This window comes from Pyrgilauda ruficollis, unplaced genomic scaffold (genome assembly GCF_017590135.1).
Source record: "Pyrgilauda ruficollis isolate IOZ18807 unplaced genomic scaffold, ASM1759013v1 scaffold230, whole genome shotgun sequence".
Taxonomy (NCBI): domain Eukaryota; kingdom Metazoa; phylum Chordata; class Aves; order Passeriformes; family Passeridae; genus Pyrgilauda; species Pyrgilauda ruficollis.
The window spans coordinates 2670-12529 of NW_024522540.1; the positions used below are offsets into that span (position 1 = coordinate 2670).

Sequence of the window (9860 nt, forward strand, 5' to 3'; positions counted from 1 at the left end):
CTTCTTGAGGGAGCTTGAAAGGAAATAAGGACAAACAATGGATCTGCAGAGGGGTGCTGTGCTCCACAAAAGCAACTGAAGGAGTTTCAGCGAGATTTGAGGGTTTGATTACACGCTGGTGATACTCCTGTTGCAAGGTGAGTGGAAGTCTAGCTTGATCTAATTAGCAGAAACTGGAACATGAGGACAGAACTGACAGCGATGGCATGTTTCAGGAGGTGCTGTCGTTTACCAAACGTGACCAACCCAAAACTCCAGTGAGAGAACAGTATGATAAGAGAGGTTAATGAGCCCAAAGTCACCCCTTCTTTTCTAAATCTAAATTAAAATCTGTTTCTGAGAGTTGGTTAAAATTGTGCAGATATATCCATGGAGCACTGGATTCATCATTTTGCCTGTTAGCAGAGGATTGGTAAGATTCAAATTTACAACTGAATTTGGATTGTTTTGGTTATCAAACTTGAGGAAGGTGCATGGTGAAACATGAGAAATTTGCTAGAAATAGATCCTAAAAAACAGCTGGAAAAATTATGTTGAGGCTTGTCAGTGGATTAAAATTTGGGGTGATATATACCAATTTAAGTTTGCAGATGAAGTATGGATTCAATCAGCATATATTTAATGTGCTTTTTTTTTTTTTTTTTTGTTAAGGCATTTTAGAGTTTATATGGTTAAGTAATCAACAAGAATGTTTTTCAACATTTACTGTCTATTTATATATTAATAAAATGTGTAGAAATAAGTCTGTAGGATTTTTTTAGGAGCTTGATTAATATTTCTAAAATTAGTAAGCAATAGATGTTATGAGCAGCTCTTGAGTGCTATAATTTACTACCATTGACACCCACCTATTTCTTCCCCAGCCCTAAATTATATGGCTCATTCCTTACAAGACTGAAAATTGGTGGTGTTGTGGCAGTAAAACCAATGTTAGGTTTTAGCACTTCCGTACAATAAGTCTGGCTTCTCCAATTAATTAATTCAAATTCTGACTTCACATCCTAACAATCTTTATTACAAGGATTGGTCCTAAATAAAGGTTAAAATCAAGCAGACACATGTTGAAAATACTGGAACAAGTAGTGAGAAAAAATAGCAGAGTACGTGTAGTTGTGCAAGTAAATAAAGAAATTCTTTGTTATTTTTGGCAAGAGGTGGAGAAGCATGTGATGTCCAGTTGTAGCTGTAGCCAAGGATTTATCTTGGGGCTAAATACTTTATAGGCAAACAGTAATTCCTTTTTTGCCCCACATCAGCTGAACACTATTTCGGGTCAAGAATGCTGTTTGCAGAAGCCGACCAGCCTTACAAACCACTAATACTTAAGTGATGTATAACATTAGGGACATGTTGTTACTGGGGGTGTATCCTGTTATTTTGTGAAGAGTTGAGCAAGGCAAAAAGCTGAACTGTAATGCAGGATGCAAACTGGTCAATACCTTTGTTCTGTCCTGTTACCTCTATAGCCAGTGGTGTGTCTGATGGGCTCGGGCTAGTGTGGGAAGGATGTCAGACCAGATCTGGAAGGTTGGTGCTTCACGGTTGTTTTCAGGGCTGGCTTGGGGACGTCTCTTTGTCTTACAAGACCACAGCACTCATTTAAATGAATCGGGGGTTCACATGTTCATTCTCACCGTGTCATCTTCTAAGCTCCAGGTCCTGAGAGTCAGGCCTTTGTCCTGGCACCAGTTTGCTCGTGGCTATGCGCGTTATGTGTGTGTGACTGAGTGTTGGCAGCTACCGAGGCGGGAGGGAGAGCTCACCGTTCGGGGTGTGGCGACTGGGATGGCCAGCACCGGAGGATTATTGGGGGTTTTACCGGGGCTCCTCGGAGAGCCCCCACGAAGCACGAGGTCGCCTTCCTCCAGGCAGCGACAGACCGGGGCGGGCAGAGAGGAGAGTTCGCGATAGGAGCATCTCAAGTTGTCCTCCCAGGACTTCCCGGGGGGACCGTCAGCTGGCGCAGAGGAGGCTCCGCCGCCGAGCTGCTGCCAGGGGCGGTGATGGCTGCACAGCAGCCTCGGCCGGTCGGTGCGGGAGGGCAGGAGAAGGGAGCGCGGGGCGGAAAGGAGCGCGGAGCGGGGCCGGGCGCGGAGCGGAGCGCGCTCCGAGCGCCGGGCGGCGGCGGCTGCGTTGCGCGGCGGGGCCGGGCGGGGGCTCCGCGGCACAGCCGACCCCCCTGCCCGGGGCAGCGCCGCCGGCCTGGCCGAGCGCGGCGGCGGGGAGCGGGCAGCGCCGCTTCCCTTTCCCGCCGTCCTGGACGGCGCCTGCCCCGCCGCGTCCCCGAAGTTTCCCGTTCCCCGGCGCGGCCAGGCGCCCACCCCGAGCCGCCCCCGGTGCCGGGCGAGGCCGCCGCCGCCCGGCGGGGGAGGTGTGGCCGCCCCTCGCCCGCTCCCAGCGGCAGCGCCGGTGCTGCCCCTCTCCCCTCCGGGCGCGCCGCCTCCTCCCGTGCCTTGTATGGAGCGCCGGGGCCGCCCGGGCGGCGGGGGGTCCCGGGGCGGCGCCCGGGCGCGGCTCCTCCCGCTCCGGGTGCTGCTCGGCCGCCGCCGCGGGCGCTCCTGGCAGTCCCGGCGGGACGCGACCCTCGCCCCTGACCCCCGAGGAGAGACCCGCGCTGGGGGGGAGCTGGGGCGGCAAATGGTGCCCAGGGCCGGGATCACTAACAGCAACTGGAAAGGAAGCGGACGCTTTAGAATTTGGTCAGTTCCCAAGAACGAGCTCTGTGAAAGCAGAGGGGTTTGTTTGCCGGAGGCTTTGCCGTAATGGTTGCGGCAGGGATTGTGCGGGGTTTGTTCTGGATTCGTCGTGGTGTAAACTGTAAAGCTGGCAGGTGCGTTTACATGTGTTTAACGCTGTAGGAAATAGTGATGAGTGTGTAAAAATTATTTTTATTTAGATCAAGCCCTCAATCGTCACTGCTATGTGCTTACACGTATATAATAAAAAGCTTTTTTTGAGGCTATACTTTTGTTACTAACTGTTACATCTGACTTAAAATGTCAGAAAGTGCAATTGTTTGTTTCTTTGTTAACTTACTTTTTGGCACTCCAGGGCTAGACTTGCCAGAAATTATGTGGCGCTCTGATGTTTTTGCATCTTCCTGCTTGTGTATTTCCAATTTCCCTACTTGTGCATTGCCTTGTTTATTTCAGTTATTTTAGTGTCTTTAAATGGTGGGGAAGTATGTTACTATGAGAGATGATTACATTAGGTGAAGCTGTAGCTGTTGATAACAATGCATGTTTCTTCTGTGATTATTTATTTTCTACCCAGTATTACCTCCCATGACATCGTTTGCAAAAAGTTTAGGCTCTGATTGATGTCGCCCCAAGTAGGAAGGCTGGGATGGACTGCGAGGACTTTCTGACATAATTCCGTAACAGACTTAATTTGCTAGAGCTTTCTATAAACTAAGTTTAAAATACCCACAGTAAGTGCCTAACAAGCGTGGCAGCCAGCAGAGAGATTAATTAAGCACCTGGAAAATAGGTCAATACTGTATTACGAAGCGGCGTGGTGAGATGGCAAATAAATAGAGCAAAGTGTTAACGCGGACTTACCGGGGGAAAACCGATCCCGGTGGAGCGATGGGATGGCTTTATCTGCGCTGCCGCGGACCTTTTATGGTAGCGCGTGTTGGGAGCCCTTGGACTTTTCACTCCCTCCACTTCTTCCTGGGGGCTTCTCTGGTAGTAGCTGGCTCAGGGTGTGGCGCCGCTCGTGCTTGTAAATTAACTTTTTTTTTTTGATGGGTGAATTTGGCTGGGTGTTCCAGTCCCGGTTGCGGTGGTGGTGCGTGGCTCTCCGGGCTCGGGGGCGGGCTGTAATTGGGTGGATTCCATGAGCTGGGATAAAGTTTCATTGAAAAATTGCTCGGGAAGCTGCCCCTGCCCTGGGGTCTCTGCGGCGCTTGTGATTTTTCTTTGTTTCGTTTTTTTTTTTTTTTTTTTTTTGCGTGTGCATGTTTCCTCCCTCGTCTCTTTCAAACAACTACCTATGGAAACAGGGAAATGAGACCGGCTCCTGCATAACAAGATAGCAGAGACAAAGACAGGGTGTGGGGAGGGAGACTGAGCTTGCAACTCATCTTTCAGAACTAACAGATAAAAAAAATACTAGAATCTGCATGTGCTGCTTTTCTCCTTGTGCCCTCCAGTTTGCAGCAGTTGCTTCAAAACAAATTGGTGATTTTTCCAAAAGCATCTGTGGGATTGATGGCACCTGTGAAAGGGGATGGGCAGCTGAGCAGCACTTTCAGAGGCAGAGGGTTGGTTAGCCCACCAGCCCCTGGGTGGAACAGAATTAACTGCACTAAATTCTTGTGGAAACCCCAACCCAAAGCTGTAGGAGTGTCAGGCTGTGTTTTTCCAAGCTCACGTGTTGAGGTGTGTGTACCCCTCTCTGAAGGGATTGCACACTTCCTGTTTTTAGAGTAGTTTTCTTTTTACCTCTATAGGATCTCTTTCTTGTATTTTCCCTTTTGCCAGCGTGCTCATCATGGCAACAAAGGCCCTTTTGACAAAGCAGTGCGTTTTGGAACAGGAATTTTGTGGTTGGCTTTCTTGTATGTGAGGGGAGAGAAAAGCAGCGTTGGTAACGGGAACAGCACTGTCATTTGAGTCTGAACATGTATTTTGGAGGAAGGTTAAACACAGGAGAAACTGCTTTTAGTGGAGCTAAATTTTGCTGTTGCAGTGTGGGGTGCCGTGGCATGTGAGTGCTGTGCACTTGCAGAACAGTTCCTGCAGGCAGTGTTGCTTTCTGCACAGAACTTTGGGGAGTAAAGCAGAGGACAGAGCAGCCTTCCTACTTTTTTTTATTAGATCAGCCTCGGCTTTCCTGAATATATAAAATGATTTCATCTGATCTGTAGAAGCATTAGAGCTGAATTAAACTGCTCTGACTGACAGAAGTATGAGTTGGGTAGAGCAGGCTTGATAATCACCTGGTGATCCTTGGTTGAGGGAAGAGGAAATGTGGAAGTATCATGGTGGTCCTACCAGCATTCCTTTGTCACAAGTTTGCTGTTGAATTTTGTGAAATAGTATCCACCTTTTAGGCTTCAGAAAAGCTTGTTTGTACCATTCTGTGTTTTCCAAGTTCCTAGGTCACTGAAATATTCTACTTCTTGGGATCCCTCACTGACAATCAGAGGTGGAGTGGAAAATAACAAATTACTTTTAATAGATCTTGAAAGAGAAGCTCATTATTTTGGGTGGGTATAGGATGGGACTTTAGGTATCTGAAACTGTGTTTCAGAACCTTGGCTTGGCTGAGCACAGCACCAAACATGGGGAAAGGAGTGAGGATGAGCCCTGAGCGTGCTCCAGACCACTGCTGTGTGTGCAGTGCACCTGAGATGACCATGTAACTCTATTTAAAGCTGCCTAAAATAACTGATGCTATGATATGGGTTAGTAATGGGTTACCTTTTCTGACTTCTGCAGGCACTGAGCACCCTCTGTTTAACCTGAAATAACCTATAATGAAGGATAAAGGCTGGAAAATCCTGTTACCTGGTCTTGGCTTCCCCCGCCCCTCTTTAGAGACTGCTTTAATTTAGAGCCTCTACCTCTTTTACAGAATTTTAGAGAAATCGTAGCTTTGTTTTCTTCAGAGTCACCGTGCTTTGAGTGACAGGTGAGCAGGGGAGCAACATGTAACTGTGAAAGTGGATTTTAGTTGGTGACTTTATTTGATAATGTAGTATTCCTACAGGCTAGGTTCTTTCCCCCAGTTCTTTAGTTGCTTTATTTCAATATAGTGAATATTGAAAAAGATGGCAGGAGTTGGTGTGGGTCTTGGTTTTAAGATGGAGTTTGGGGATAATCTTTGTAAAGTTTTGTGGTATTTTTTTCATGGTATATCACTTTGTTTTTTTCCATATAGCATTTTAATACTCCATTTTTGATAGTGGGTAACTTTCTGACAAAAGGGCGTTAATCTCTGGTGTAGCAGTTTGGCTTAGAAAAGGAAGAAGAGCCAAATAGCTGAACTGTTTTTAAACAAGTAGACTCAAGTAGTTTAGTTCTGGTTTTTTTCTTATGCTGAGACTTGGAGTCAGTGTAATTTCAAAATACCTCTCCCAATATTGTTAACTTTACATATTTATTAGTTCCAGCATTGTGTAAACTTTTTGTGCAGTATGTTATGTTTTTAGAAAAAGATTAGGAAGTTATTCCTTTTTGTAAGTAAGGACTATAATAATTTTTTCCCCTTTTATCCAGCTCTCTTATGCTCTACAGTATTTGGGTATAACAGGAAAATGCTAAGTTCAAATTCCAAAACAGAGCAATAAAAGAAGATGCAGTCAAACATTCAAAGACAAAATAGACACAAGATATATTTTCCTATCTTTTAGGATGATCAAAGCTACAGCAACTCCCAGTATTAAAAAAATAATTGGATTCTTACGTACAGAAACTCCTTTTTGCATATCAGGAGGGGCACTCCCATCAGAAAAGCTATCTTTAAAATCAGTAATCTTAAACTCATGCTTTTCATTCTTGCAGAAATAATGTAACAGTTCTAGAAGACTTTTAAAGCACATTACAAATGAAGCACAAATAACATTTTTAATGTAAAAAGTCAGTTACTGCCAAATGAAAGTCTGCTGTTATTTGTCTGATCACTTGCTGGATACATGTGGTGCTGTGGTAAGCACTCATTTAGAGTAAGTGCTGGAAAACTTCTGGGCAGGAAAGCTCAGCTCCAGATACCTGTGCTGAGTCCCACAAACACCCTGAAAGGAGGAGGTTTTGGAGATGATTGACGGTGCCCATGGCCACTTCTCCAGGCCTGCTGGATTTCATAACCCACTGGTCTGAGTGTCTGGTGCTCTCCTGTGTTCTGGAGGCTCAGCTGCTCTGGGTCACCACGCTCCACTGTCCTGCAGCTGTTCTTTGTGTCACCAGGACACTGAACCTCCAAGGAACTTAAATTGCTGGGTGAGGCGAGATTTTTATCACCAAGCTTGGCTTGGCTGTTAGCTTGCCTTGGGGCAAGCAACCACCAGTACCAGGGAAAACCTGCTTTGGGTTATTTTAGGGGTTTTCTTCAGTTTTGTTTGACTCTGAGCTGTGAGATGGATCTCCTCGCTTTGTGCTGACCTCGTCTTGAAGTGGCAAAGTGAGATGGCAAAACTGGTCCCTGGGCAGGAAAAAGTGCCAGGAGAGCAGCTTCAGCTGGGGCTGCAATAAGTGGTGCAGCTGTGCTTTGTGTGGGGCTGGAGTGTCCTCATTGCAGAGATGTTTGCTGCTTTTATTAGCGTGACCAGATCCCTGCAGGCCTGCTCCCTGGCTCTCTGGCTGTCAGCTGACACCTGAACCTCTCCTTGTTCCTGCTGGAATAGGCTGAAACAAGTGCCTGCCTGCATGAGATGGGACCGAGTGCAGGCTCAAGGGCTGCATGAGGAAGATCACCTATAAAGGCAAAAATGCAGAGAGAAAACAGCTTCTATACCAATAATCATTAGAAAGTTTATAAGGGAAGAAATAAGTTTTTCTTACTGGATCTAAGCTCCGTTTGGAAGACGTGAATAACCACTACTATCAGGTATCCATGAAACAATCCATACACAATTTTTTCTAAAGCTTGATTAATTTACTTTTTCACATGTAGATAGAATAAATATTCCATCTCTTGTGTTTCTACAGTCTCAACATGTTTACTGCTTTGTTTTCTCAGCATTTAAAAAAACTTGCTATGTCAACTACTACAAATTCCACTAGTTTAAGTTAAATATATTAATTTTTTTCCCTCTTTCCTATGGTGCAGGTTTTCTCTATGTCGGCACAATTGGTGGAACTTACACAATTTCCAGGAGGATTTGTAGTTGTTTCTTGTAAGATGCTTTTCTGCCTTTTTGACTGAAGCTGTTGATGTGCATCATTGTCTTGTCAACATCTTCCTTCTTGAGTTCTCCTAGAAACCTCGGTCATCTGCTACTTCCTACCCCTTTCCTTTCAATTATTCCCTTTTTTTTGTTTTTAACTGTTGGACTTGGTTGCTTGTCTGCAGTCTGCATGTTCCAGTTGAGAAGTTTTTTCCACAGCTTCTCTTTGAAGATTTATAGGGATTGTATTTGGGTAGAAGAGGTACTTAGATAATCTTTATTTTTCACAGTTTGAATCTGTTAAGTATGGGAATTTTGATGTTTGAGATCTTGTGAAGCCCTTCAGAAGAAACCAGATTTGTTCCTAAGAGGAGAAAAAAGCTCTTGGTCTCCTCTTTCCTTTTAATACTGACTTATTTTGTGATTTGCAGAATTAGTTGGTATTCAGCCTAATAGGAGCAGATTGCTTTCATGAGATACTAAAGAGTGATTTTAATAACTTTTCTTTATGGCTTTTTTAATGATGCTGTGGGCTGGCTTCTTCCTTTGGACTGTGTCAGCTCCGAGCCCAGCTAGAGGACATGGTGGGAAGTTTTCCCAAGAAATGCTTTGGGAGCTCTTTGTGACAAATGCTGCTTGAGACTAGATGTGTTTTTAAAACTCTGTCACAGAGGTGTCTAAACATTCTCCTGAAGATTAAAACAAGAGTGGCTGTTAAAGGTTTATTTATGCTACAAGTGGAAAGATTATTAAACATGGAAGGGAATACAACAGAGAAAAAATGAATGCACATTTATCAGTATTTTTGTAGCCTCCAGGTAGTGGGTTGTAGGCTGCATATAATTTTTCTTTTCTTTCTGTGTAGTTAAATCAGGAAGTTTCTTTGCATCGGGGAGGGGGAAACATTTCTTGCCCTGGTGGCTTTGGGAAGCATTATAATATGGGTTATTACAGTTATTGATTCATTAGGAGGCAGAAGGCTGATCCTTCTTTGAGAGAAAATGGATTTCTAATGCACTGATATTTACCTGTAGGAAATACTGCTTCTCTACATCCTTAGAAAGCTGAAAGAAGGGGTAAACACCTTTTCCTTCTATTTTTTCTTTACTGTTCTACAGTAAATGCCATGTCCAATTTATACAGCTGTTTTCTGCAAGCAACCGATGCTATTTTCGTGATGGTTTTGCTTACAAGGAAAGAAAAACAGCTGTTCTGTAAAAGCAGAATATTCAAACCACTTTTAAATAGTGGATTTTTATTATGGGAAAAATACTGGGGCTTCACAGAGGTTTTTTTTTCTGTTTGTGTATGTGTAAAAATACCTTCCAAACATGTGCTTACTGTGTGTGTGTGTTTACCTCAGTCTGTGTATGTTTGAGAGTTGTTACTGGATGTAGCTAGGGCAACTGACCTGAAAACTGCAGCAGGAAAAGATCAATCAAGATAAGTGTGTGGGATTAGATGCCTTTGTTGTTTTACATTTAAGTCAGTTTTAAAACAAATAAAGGCTAACATTCTTATTTACTCTGACGTTTTTGTTGCAGAGGAAGTTGAACATGCTCTAGGTGTGCTGTCTTCACAACTCTGTAACCACTTGATAATGACATTGTTGGTCTTCTTGGAAGAGGGACTGATTTTTCCACCTATGTGGGCAAAGTTTTAACTCAAATATTACTTACTACCAGGTAGTTTTCAATGTGTAGGAAAGTTTTATTCACCCCCTTGGTGCAGGAGAGCCTGATTTGCAAATTTTTGCATTGCGTGTCAGACTCAATGAGCTCAACAGGTTTTTTGTGTGTGTGCTGCTGTAGAATTAATGTGCAGGTCCTGTGGGGAGAACAGGAATTTTGTGGTGTTGTTGTTTGGGTTTTTTGTTTGGTTGGTTTTTTGGTTTGGTTTTTTTTTTGTTTGTTTTATATTTTTTTTTTTTTTTGTTTTTGTTTTTTTTTTTTTTTTTTTTTTTTTTTTTTTTTTTTTTTTTTTTTTTTTTTTTTTTTTTTTTTTTTGCTTGTTTGTTTTTGTCCAG

General features: G+C 43.9%; 1 protein-coding gene across 2 annotated transcripts in view; it reads left to right on the top strand.

The window, feature by feature from the left end:
* The first annotated feature begins 2499 nt into the window (after window positions 1-2499).
* The window catches only part of HIPK3 (homeodomain interacting protein kinase 3), a 67040-nt gene continuing 59679 nt past the window's right edge, over window positions 2500-9860 (top strand). Inside the window, exon 1 of one of the 2 annotated variants that reach the window (XM_041469385.1) lies at window positions 2500-2830. The gene's annotated coding sequence lies outside the window, so the exon portion shown is untranslated. The remainder of the gene's footprint in view (window positions 2831-9860) is intronic. The other variant, XM_041469386.1, reaches the window with a different exon arrangement.